Source organism: Arachis hypogaea, chromosome 11 (assembly GCF_003086295.3).
Source record: "Arachis hypogaea cultivar Tifrunner chromosome 11, arahy.Tifrunner.gnm2.J5K5, whole genome shotgun sequence".
In the NCBI taxonomy this organism is placed as follows: domain Eukaryota; kingdom Viridiplantae; phylum Streptophyta; class Magnoliopsida; order Fabales; family Fabaceae; genus Arachis; species Arachis hypogaea.
In genome coordinates, this window is record NC_092046.1 from 64,970,043 (window position 1) to 64,983,101 (window position 13,059).

The window sequence follows — 13,059 nt, forward strand, 5'->3', positions numbered from 1 at the left end:
GAAAGGTTCATCTCCAAAGCCCATCAAGACCACTTCTATGATGTTGTGGCCAAGAAGAAGGTGATCCCTGAGGTCCCTTTTAAACTCAAAAGAAATGAGTATCCGGAGATCCGACATGAAATTCAAAGAAGAGGTTGGGAAGTTCTAACAAATCCCATCCAACAAGTCGGCATCCTAATGGTTCAAGAGTTCTATGCCAATGCATGGATCACCAAGAACCATGATCAAAGTAAGAACCCAGATCCAAAGAACTATGTTACAATGGTTCGGGGGAAATACTTAGATTTTAGTCCGGAGAATGTGAGGTTGGCGTTCAACTTGCCATACATGGAAGAGAACGCACGCCCCTACACAAGGAGAGTCAACTTTGATCAAAGGTTGGACCAAGTCCTTATGGACATATGTGTAGAAGGAGCTCAATGGAAGATTGACTCCAAAGGCAAGCCGGTTCAACTAAGAAGATTGGACCTCAAGCCTATAGCTAGAGGATGGTTGGAGTTTATTCAATGCTCAATCATTCCCACTAGCAACCGGTCTGAAGTTACTCTAGACCGGGCCATCATGATCCATAGCATCATGATTGGAGAAGAGGTGGAAGTTCATGAGATTATACCTCAAGAACTCTACAAGGTGGCTGACAAGTCCTCCACTATGGCAAGGTTAGCCTTCCCTCACCTCATTTGCCACCTATGCAATTCAGCTGGGATTGACATAGAGGGAGATATCCTCATTAAAGAGGACAAGCCCATCACTAAGAAAAAGATGGAGCAAGCAAGAGAGCCCTATCATAGAGCTCAAGAGGCGCAAGAAGCTCATTTCCATGAGATCCCGGAGATGCCTCAATTGCACTTTCCTCCACAAAATTATTGGGAGCAAATCAACACCTCCCTAGGAGAATTGAGTTCCAATATGGGACAACTAAGGGTGGAACATCAAGAGCACTCCATCATGCTTCATGAAATAAGAGAAGATCAAAAAGCAATGAGGGAGGAGCAACAAAGACAAGGAAGAGACATAGAAGAGCTCAAGGACATCATTGGTTCCTCAAGAAGGAAACGCCACCTTCACTAAGGTGGATTCATTCCTTGTTCTTATTTCTTCTGTTTTTCGTTTTCTATGTTATGTGCTTATCTGTATTTGTGTCTTCATTACATGATCATTAGTAGTTAGTAACTATGTCTTAAAGATATGAATGTCCTATGAATCCATCACCTCTCTTAAATAAAAACTGTTTTAATTCAAAAGAACAAGAAGTACATGAGTTTTGAATTTATCCTTGAACTTAGCTTAATTATATTGATGTGGTGACAATGCTTCTTGTTTTCTGAATGTATGCTTGAACAGTGCATATGTCTTTTGAAGTTGTTGTTTAAGAATGATGACTAGGAGACATGTTATTTGATAATCTGAAAAATCATAAAAATGATTCTTGAAGCAAGAAAAGCAGCAAAGAACAAAGCTTGCAGAAAAAAAAAAGAGAAAAAAAAATAGGCGAAAAAAAAAAATAGAAAGAAAAAGCAAGCAGAAAAAGCCAATAACCCTTAAAACCAAAAGGCAAGGGGCAAATAAAAAGGATCCCAAGGCTTTGAGCATCAGTGGATAGGAGGGCCTAAAGGAATAAAATCCTGGTCTAAGCGGCTAAACCAAGCTGTCCCTAACCATGTGCTTGTGGCGTGTAGGTGTCAAGTGAAAACTTGAGACTGAGCGGTTAAAGTCAAGGTCCAAAGCAAAAATAAAGAGTGTGCTTAAGAACCCTGGACACCTCTAATTGGGGACTTTAGCAAAGATGAGTCACAATCTGAAAAGGTTCACCCAATTAGGTGTCTGTGGCATTTATGTATCCGGTGGTAATACTGGAAAACAAAGTGCTTAGGGCCACGGCCAAGACTCATGAAGAAGCTGTGTTCAAGAATCATCATACTGAACTAGGAGAGTCAATAACATTATTCGAAATCTGAAGTTCCTATAGATGCCAATCATTCTGAACCTCAATGGATAAAGTGAGATGCCAAAACTATTCAAGAGGCAAAAAGCTATAAGTCCCGCTCATATGATTGAAGCTCTGTTTCATTGATAGTTTGGAATTTATAGTATATTCTCTTCTTTTTATCCTATTTGATTTTAAGTTGCTTGGGGACAAGCAACAATTTAAGTTTGGTGTTGTGATGAGCGGATAATTTATACGCTTTTTGGCATTGTTTTTAGTAGGATCTAGTTACTTTTAGGGATGTTTTCATTAGTTTTTATGTTAAATTCACATTTCTGGACTTTACTATGAGTTTGTGTGTTTTTCTGTGATTTCAGGTATTTTCTGGCTGAAATTGAGGGACTTGAGCAGAAATCAGATTCAGAGGTTGAAAAAGGACTGCTGATGCTGTTGGATTCTGACCTCCCTGCACTCAAAGTGGATTTTCTGGAGCTATAGAACTCGAAATGGCACGCTTCCAATTGCGTTGGAAAGTAGACATCCAGGGATTTCCAGCAATATATAATAGTCCATACTTTGGCCAAGAATAGACGACGTAAACTGGCGTTCAACGCCAGCCTTCTGCCCAAATCTGGCGTCCAGCGCCAGAAAAGGATCCAAAACCAGAGCTGAACGCCCAAACTGGCACAGAAACTGGCGTTCAACTCCACAAATGGCCTCTGCACGTGCTACACTTAAGCTCAGCCCAAACACACACCAAGTGGGCCCCGGAAGTGGATTTATGCATCAATTACTTACTCATGTAAACCCTAGTGACTAGTTTATTATAAATAGGACCTCTTACTATTGTATTAGGTATCTTTTGATCATCTTAGGATCTTAGGATCATCTTTGGACGCCTGGTTCTTAGATCAGAGAGGCTGGCCTCTCGGCCATACCTGGACCTTTCACTTATGTATTTTTAACGGTAGAGTTTCTACACTCCATAGATTAAGGTGTGGAGCTCTGCTGTTCCTCAAAGATTAATGCAAAGTACTACTGTTTTCTATTCAATTCTTCTTATTTTGCTTCTAAGATATCCATTCGCACCCAAGAACGTGATGAAGGTGATGATTATGTGTGACGCTCATCATCCTTCTCCCCTATGAACGCGTGCCTGACAAACACTTCTGTTCTACATGAATTAAGCTAGAATGAATATCTCTTAGATCTCCTAACCAGAATCTTCGTGGCGTAAGCTAGAATGATGGCGGCATTCAAGAGAATCCGGAAGGTCTAAACCTTGTCTGTGGTATTCTGAGTAGGATTCAATGATTGAATGACTGTGACGAGCTTCAAACTCGCGATTGTTGGGCGTTAGTGACAGACGCAAAAGGAGGGTGAATCCTATTCCAGCATGATCGAGAACCGACAGATGAATAGCCGTGCCGTGACAGGGTGCGTGAGCATATTATTCACTGAGAGGAGGGGATGTAGCCACTGACAACGGTGATGCCCTTGCATAAAGCCAGCAATGGAAAGGAGTGAGACTGATTGGATGAAGATAGCAGGAAAGCAGAGGTTCAGAGGAACGAAAAGCATCTCCATTCGCTTATCTGAAATTCCTACCAATGATTTACATAAGTATCTCTATCCCTATTTTATTATATAATATTCGAAAACACCATTATCACTTTATATCTGCCTGACTGAGATTTACAAGGTGACCATAGCTTGCTTCATACCAACAATCTCCGTGGGATTCGACCCTTACTCACGTAAGGTATTACTTGGACGACCCAGTGCACTTGCTGGTTAGTTGTATCGAAGTTGTGACAATTATGAATTAAGATCAGAGCACCAAGCTTTGGAGCCATTACTAGGATTTGTTCGAGCCTGGAGATCACAATTTCGTGCACTAGAGTCCACCATATCTATCAGCTTGGTATGCATTGTTGAGTGGTCCTTGCCCATGATATCTTGGAGGGTGTTGTTGCCTAAAGGGTTGATCAGATCCTCTTGGCTCCATCCATCTTTGATTGCTTAGACCTTGATGCATATTCCTGTTATAACTTTCACTCCTTTCAACAGATTTAGAACCAAACTCAAAGCGAGAGGGGTGAGAACTCATAATAGTAATTAAAAATTAAAAACGAAAATAAAAACAAATTTAAATTAAAAAGTTATTGAAATTTAAAGTTTGAATTTGAAAATTAAATTTTTGAAATTTGAAATTTGAAATTTTGAATTTTAAATTTTTGAAAATTGAATTTTGAAATTTGATTTTTGAAATAAGATAAGATAAGATTTTTGAAAAATATATGATTTTTGAAAAAGATTTGAATTTTGAAATTTAAATTTTGAAATTTTAAATTTTAAATTTGAGTTTTAAATTTTGAATTTTTGAATTTAATGAGGAAAGAGAAAAACAATAAAATGACACCAAACTTAAAATTTTTAGATCAAAACGTAGAAAACAACTAAGAACAACTTGAAGGTCAAGATGAACACGAAGAACAAGTTTTTGAAATTTTTTTTAATAACTAAATAAAAATCAATAACCTCTTAATTTATGAAAAAGCAAAAATAAAAACAAATAAACAAGCAAAAAGTAAATATTTACAATAACCAATAGTAAGGCACACGTTTGCAATTTCCCGGCAACGGCGCCATTTTGAAGAACTGAAGATCGATGGTTTAGAAGTTATAGTAAATTCTCGTTGCGAGTATAGTTACTAAACCAAGCAATCAACCTTTCTTACAAACGTTTTGGTTGTCACAAGTAATAAACCCCTTTAAAATTGATAACCGAAGTATTTAAACATCGGGTCGTCTTCTCAAGGAATTGCAGAGAGGTGTTCTTATTATTGGTTTTGAGTCTTGTAAATTGGGATTTTGGAGTTTGGGCAATGGGCACAGGTATAATTATAAATTAAAGCAATAAAAATAAATAAGAGATTTTATGTAATTAAATAAAATACCTTGATTAGGAGAGATCAATCGGAAGTTCTATCCTTGTTGGATTTTTCTCAAGATCAATTGATAATTCATGGTTACTTCTACTTAGTTATCCTTTACCAAGTAAAGTAAAAGAAAGTCAAGTAAGTTGGAAGTCTACTTCTATTCACAAGTTCTAATCTTCTCCCTCGGGAAGGATTAGCGTTAGTGACTAGAGAGCCAGCCAACAATAAACCCAATTACAATTTAACTCTTGAGTAATTCAACTCAAGGGTCTCCAGATATCAATCAACTCCAAAATCAAGTTAGGATCTAACTTAGAACATCAATTAATAATAAACAATAGAAGAAGTGATAAATCTGAAGTATCTCAATTGCATTAATAAAAGAAAATCAAATGTAATATGGAAAAGTTCATAAATTGAATTGGGAAAATAAATAAAAGGAACTTTGAACCTGTGATGAAGAAGAAATAATCCTAAATCCTAAAACTAAATCCTAAGAGAGAGGAGAGAACCTCTCTCTAAAAACTACATCTAAATTATGAAAAGTGAATTATGAGAGCCTGATTATGAATGGATGCATTCCCCCACTTTATAGCCTCTAATCTGTGTGTTCTAGGCTGAAAACTGGGTCAAAAATAGCCCAGAAATTGCCCCCCTGCAATTTCTGTTACGTTCAGGTCGCGGGAAAGTGACGCGGAGGCGTCGTCCACGCGTCCGCGCGGATTGAAGTTCGCAGATGCGACGCGGGCGCGTCATTCACGCATTCGTGTTGCCTAACTTTGGGGAAGCTATGGCAAATTATATATTAAATCGAAGCCCCGGATGTTAGCTTTCCAACGCAACTAGAACTGCGTCATTTGGACCTCTGTAGCTAAATTTATAGCCGTTTGAGTGCGAAGAGGTCAGGCTGGACAGCTTAGCAATTTCTCCAACTTCTTGTATTCCTTCCACTTTTGCATGCTTCCTTTCCATCCTCTGAGCCATTCCTACCCTGTAATCTCTGAAATCACTTAACACACATATCAAGACATCTAATGGTAATAAGAGAGGATTAAACATAGGAAACTTAAGGCCAAAGAAGCATGTTTTCAATCAAAGCACATAATTAGGAAGGCAAATATAAAACCATGCAAATAGTATGAATAAGTGGGTAAAGAGTTGATAAAAATCACTCAATTGAGCACAAGATAAACCATAAAATAGTGGTTTATCACTCTCCTTAAAGTTCGAGTTTCATGCCTCAAATAATCAAGCTGAATATGAAGCACTACTGGCTGGGTTGAGGCTGGCTAGGGAAGTGGGAGCTCAAAGGCTTACCATCTTTAGCAACTCCCAAGTAGTCACTTCACAAATAGAAGGGACCTATCAAGCTAAGGATCCCACTATGAAAAAATACCTTGTCAACACCAAAGAACAGCTCGAACAATTTAAGGGATATGAGGTTCGACATATACCCCGAGAACAGAATGCCCGAGCTGATGCACTCTTAAAACTAGCCAGCACCAAACCAGGAGGCAACAATAGAAGTCTCATCCAAGAAACACTCCGAAGTCCATCAACCTTGGAGGAAGAAAAGATCCTAGCCATATCAGGACATGATCAAGGATGGATGACTCCCACAATCAACTACCTCGAGTCAGAAACACTTCCCGCAGACAAAAAGGAGGCAAAAAGGCTAGTACGAGAAGCACAGTACTACACCATAATACAAGACGTCCTATATAAGAGAGGAATCTCTACACCTCTCCTAAAATGCATCCCGACCTCCGCTACAAGGGAAGTCCTTGAAGAAGTCCACAGTGGCATGTGCGGCAATCACCTTGGGGCACGAGCCCTTGCCAAAAAGGTACTCCGAGTTGGGTTTTACTGGCCGACCTTGCAAAGGGAAGCAACAGAGTTTGTCAAAACATGCCCACCATGCCAGAAGCACGCCAACTTCCACATAGCTCCACTTGAGGAGCTCATCTGCGTTTCTTCACCCTGGCCATTCGCAAAGTGGAGGCACGACCTCCTTAGACCCTTCCCCTAGGGGTCCGGACAAGTCAAGTTTCTCATTGTAGGCATAAAGAAGTCGGAAATTTCTACACAGAAATATTGTCGCAAGGTTTGGGGTCCCATGCTCCATTACCACAGATAATGGTACTCAATTCACCGACACAGGCTTTAGAAATCTGGTAGCTGATTTAAAAATCAAGCACCAGTTCACCTTTGTAGAGCACCCACAAGCCAATGGACAGATGGAAGCCGCCAAGAAAGTCATACTGGCCGGGTTAAAACGGAGATTACAGGATGCTAAGGGAGCTTGGGCAGAAGAGCTCCCACAAGTCCTATGGGAATATCGGACAACACAACATTCAACCACTGGAGAATCACCATTCTAACTTGCTTACGGAATGGAGGCAATGATTCCCGTGGAGTTAGAAGAAGGATCTCCTAGGACGATTGGTGCACGAATTGTGAATCACACTTTTCACAACTCGTTCCACTAACCAGCAAGTGCACTGGGTCGTCCAAATAATACCTTACGTGAGTAAGGGTCGATCCCACGGAGATTGTCGGCTTGAAACAAGCTATGGTTATTTTGTAATTCTTAGTCAGGAAATCAATTATAATTATTAGTTTGGATTGCGAAAAATAAAAGAGCATGGATTAAATACTTATTATGCAGTAATGGAGAATATGTTGGAGTTTTGGAGATGCTTTATCTTCTGAATCTCTGCTTTCCTACTGTCATCTTCTTCACGCACGCAAGTTTCCTCCTATGGCAAGCTGTATGTTGGTGGATCACCATTGTCAATGGCTACCATCCGTCCTCTCAGTGAAAATGGTCCAGGTGCGCTGTCACCGCACGGCTAATCATCTGTCGGTTCTCACTCATGCTGGAATAGGATCCATTGATCTTTTTGCGTCTGTCACTACGCCCAACCCTTGTGAGTTTGAAGCTCGTCACAGTCATTCAATCCCTGAATCCTACTCGGAATACCACAGACAAGGTTTAGACTTTCCGGATTCTCAAGAATGCTGCCAATAGATTCTAGCTTATACCACGAAGATTCTGATTAAGAAATCCAAGAGATACTCATTCAATCGAAGGTAGAACGGAGGTGGTTGTCAGGCACACGTTTATAGGTTGAGAATGGTGATGAATGTCACGGATCATCACATCCATCATATTGAAGTACGAATGAACATCTTAGATAGAAACAAGCGTGTTTGAATAGAAAACAGAAATAATTGCATTAATTCATCGGGACACAGCAGAGCTCCTCACCCCCAACAATGGAGTTTAGAGACTCATGCCGTCAAAGAATACAAAGTTCAGATCTAAAAATGTCATGAGGTACAAAATAAATCTCTAAGAGTTGTTTAAATACTAAACTAGTAACCTAGGTTTACAGAAAATGAGTAAACTAAGAATGCAACATGGAACCTGGAGTTAAACGCCAGGTTGTAACCTGTTTTGGGTGTTTAACTCCAACTTGTAACCTGTTTCTGGCGTTTAACGCCAGAATGCAACATGGAACTGGCGTTGAACGCCAGTTTACGTCGTTTATCCTTGAGCAAATTATGGAGTATTATATATTGATGGAAAGCCCTGGATGTTGACTTTCAAACTCAATTGAGAGCGCACCATTTGGACTCCTGTAGCTCCAAAAAATCCATTCTGAGTGTAGGGAGGTCAGAATCCAACAATATCAGCAGTCCTTTTTCAGCCTGAATCAGATTTTTGCTCAGCTCCCTCAATTTCACCCAGAAAATACCTGAAATTATAGAAAAACACACAAACTCATAGTAAAGTCCAGAAATATGAATTTTTCCTAGAAACTAATAAAAATATACTAAAAACTAACTAAAGCATACTAAAAACTACATGATATTACCCTCAAAAAGCGTATAAAATATTCGCTCATCACAACACCAAACTTAAACTGTTGCTTGTCCCCAAGCAACTAGAAAAATAAAATAGGGTAGAAAGAAATCAAGAAGCAATAATATCTCAGAGTTTTAAGTGAAGCTCAGATTCTAATTAGATGAGCGGGACTAGTAGCTTTTTGCTTCCGAACAGTTTTGGCATCTCACTTTATCCTTTGAAATTCAGAATGATTGGCATCCATAGGAACTCAGAATTCAGATAGTATTATTAATTCTCCTAGTTTAGTATGTTGATTCTTGAACACAGCTACTTTATGAGTCTTGGCCGTGGCCCTAAGCACTTTGTTTTCCAGTATTACCACCGGATACATAAATACCACAGACACATAGTTGGGTGAACCTTTTCAGATTGTGACTCAGCTTTGCTAAAGTCCCCAATTAGAGGTGTCCAGGGTTCTTAAGCACACTCTGTTCTTGCTTTGGATCTTGACTCTAACCGCTCAGTCTCAAGTTTTCACTTGACACCTTCACGCCACAAGCACATGGTTAGGGACAGCTTGGTTTAGCTGCTTAGGCCAGAATTTTATTCCTTTAGGCCCTCCTATCCATTGATGCTCAAAGCCTTGGATCCTTTTTTACCCTTGCCTTTTGGTTTTAAGGGTTATTGACTTTTTCTACTGCTCTTTCTCTCTTTTTTTTCTTTTTTTTCTTTTTTTTTTGCTGCTTTTTCTTGCTTCAAGAACCAATTTCATGATTTCTCAGATCATCAATAACATTTCTCTTGCTCGTCATTCTTTCAGGAGCCAACAATTTTAACATTCATAAAATTCAATATCAAAAACATGCACTGTTCATGCATTCATTCAGAAGACAAAAAGCATTGCCACCACATATAATTAATTAGAATTTTCCTTATTAAAAACTCGAAAAAAATATTGCCTCCTTATTCTAAAAATCTGCTATTTTATTCACGTTTGATGATGATGAGAAAAATAAATTATAACTTAATTGGAGATAAAATTAAAATAGAGATACTAATTACTACTACTCATATATGACTTCTAAGGTAAATTTCTAATAAAAATAATTATCACAGAGTTAAGGCTAAGATTAGAACTCAACAACCTTGAATTTGGGAGGTGGATGCCTCTTTAGTCTGTGGAGTGCTTGGCCCTTCAAAAGATAGCTTCTGGCGCTTCAGTTCCTTCAGTTCACGCCCTTGCTCTTCTTGTTCTTTAAGCAGATTGCAGAGCATGCTATTTTGATTTTGCTGTTCTTCTTTCAGTTGATCCACAGCTTTTTGCAACTTGGTGACTGATGCTTCTAGGCGCTCCCAGTATTCAATTTGAGGGATTTCCGGGAGGAACTCCCATGCTCTCCTCTTGATGGGGTCGTCCTGCACTTGTTGCCCTTCTATAGACTTTTTGGTGATTGGTTGCTCAACTGAGATATACTCATCTACTCCCATTTTTACCCCAGCATCTTTACATAACAGAGAGACCAAGCTTGGATAAGCCAATCTGGCATCTTTAGAGTTCTTGTTTGCAATTTTGTAGAGCTCACAAGCAATCAGCTGATGAACTTCCACTTCTTTTTCCAGCATAATGCAATGAATCATCACTGCTCTTCTGATGGTGACCTCAGAGCGGTTGCTAGTGGACAGTATAGAGCGCCCAATGAAGTTCAGCCAGCCTCTGGCGACTGGTTTGAGATCTCCTCTTTTGAGTTGGTTTGGGGCACCCTTTGTGTTGGTTGTCCATTTGGCTTCAGGGAGGCATATGTCCTCTAGGATTTTGTCCAAGCTCAGGTTTGATCTCATCATTCTCCTATTAAAGGAGTCTGGGTCATCTTGCAGTTGAGGCAGCTTGAAGATCTCCCTTATTTTTTCAGGGTGGGTGTGAACAATCTTCCCTCTGACCAGAGTTCTATAGTCATAGAATGCGGTTCCAGCTATTCTCTGTCTGTCCGTCTGCCACAGATTTGCGTAGAATTCCTGAACCATGTTTCTTCCCACCTTTGTTTCAGGATTAGCTAGGACTTCCCAGCTCCTGTTTCGAATTTGTTCTTGGATCTCTGGATATTCGTCTTCTTTCAGATCGAATTTAACTTCCGGGATCACTGACCTTAGACCCATTATTTTGTAGTAATGGTCTGAATATTCTTTGGTTAAGAACTTTCCTTGATTCCAAAGTGGTTTTGGAATATTCTCTTTCTTGCCTCTTGAGTTGGTTTGTTTTCCCTTAGGAGCCATGATCTTAGTGGTTATTGGCTTAGTGATCACGGATAGACACACCAAACTTAGAGGTTTACTTGTCCTCAAGCAAAAGAAAGGAAAGAAGTGGGATATGAGGAGAGCCAAGTCCGAATTGTGAAGGTGGGGGGGAGGCCGAACTAGGATTTAAAGGGAAAGGGGGTGGGTTTTCGAAAATTTTGAAGAATATATGATAAAAGATATGATTTGTAAAAGATAAGTATGATAAGAAAAGGATGCACTTTAAAATTTAAAATATATGAATAATATGAAAGATAATTGAAAAAGATAGCTTTGTTTTGAAAAAGATATTGTGAAGATTTGAAGAAGATATTGATGAGTTGAAAAGATTTTAGAAGGAAAAGAGATAGATTTGTTTTGAAAAAGATTTGAAAAGAAGTTGAAGAGGATTAAAAAAAAGTTTATGTTTAGAATTAAGATACATTTGATATCTTTTGAAAAAGGATTTGAAAAATTAGGATTTGTAACATGTTTATGCAAGAAATCATGAATTGAAACATGAAAAATGGAAAAAATTTGAATTGAAAACGAAATTACCTACTCCCCACAATCCTGGTGTTAAACGCCCAACTGCTGCATGTTTTGGGCGTTTAACGCCCAACTGGTGCTTGGTCTGGGCGTTTAACGCTCAGCTGTTGCTTCTAGCTGGCGTTAAACGCCAGAAACTCCTTTGTCACTGGGCGTTTTTTTGAACGTCCAGGATGCTGTAAATCTGGCGTTAAACGCCCAGAAGCTGCTTCTTTCTGGCATTTAATGCCCAGATGGCTATCTCTACTGACGTTAAACGCCCAGTAGATGCTCCTTTGGGTGTTTAACGCCCAATTGTCCCTCTTACTGGTGTTTTCTTGCTAGTGAGCTCCTTTTTCTTGTTTTGTGCTCTGAATCCTTCTGTGACCCTGTGAACTTATGCAATTGATTCTTTACATTATTAATATTGAACTTATATACTTTAAAAATAAATAAAATGAAGAATAGAATAAAATAAAATAACAGAAAGAATTTTGCTAATGGCTGGGTTGCCTCCCAGCAAGCGCTTCTTTATTGTCTTTAGCTGGACCTTGCTGAGCTTTTTAATCTAGCCTCAGCCTTGAGCATTCTTGCTCAACATTGCCTTCAAGATAATGCTTGATTCTCTGTCCATTAACAATGAACTTCTTATTAGAATCAATATCTTGAAGCTCCACATAGCCATAAGGTGACACACTTGTAATCACATATGGTCCCCTCCACTCGAATTTCAGTTTTCCGGGGAATAGCCTGAGCCTAGAGTTAAACAGCAGAACCTTCTGTCATGGTTCAAAGACTCTAGATGACAGCTTTCTGTCATGCCACCTTTTTGCTTTCTCTTTGTAAAGCTTGGCATTTTCAAAAGCAGTGAGTCTGAATTCCTCTAGCTCATTCAGCTGGAGCAATCTTTTTTCTCCAGCTAATTTGGCATCAAAGTTCAGGAATCTGGTTGTCCAGTAGGCTTTGTGCTCCAGTTCCACGGGTAGATGACAGGCCTTACCATACACAAGCTGGTATGGAGAGGTCCCTATAGGAGTCTTGAATGCTGTTCTGTAAGCCCATAGAGCATCATCCAAGCTTCTTGCCCAATCCATTCTACGGGTACTTACAGTCCGTTCCAGGATTCTTTTTAATTCTCTGTTAGAGACTTCAGCTTGCCCATTTGTCTGTGGATGATATGGAGTTGCCACCTTGTGGCTAATTTCATACCGGACCATGGCAGAGTAAAGCTGTTTGTTGCAGAAGTGGGTGCTCCCATCACTGATTAGTACTCTAGGGACACCAAACCTGCTAAAGATATGTTTTTGAAGGAACTTCAGCACTGTCTTAGTATCATTAGTGGGTGTGGCAATGGCCTCTACCCATTTGGATACATAGTCCACTGCAACTAGAATATAAGTGTTTGAGTATGATGGTGGAAAAGGCCCCATGAAGTCAATACCCCATACATCAAACAACTCAATCTCCAAAATTCCTTGTTGAGGCATGGCGTAACCATGAGGCAGATTACCAGCTCTCTGGCAACTGTCATAGTTACG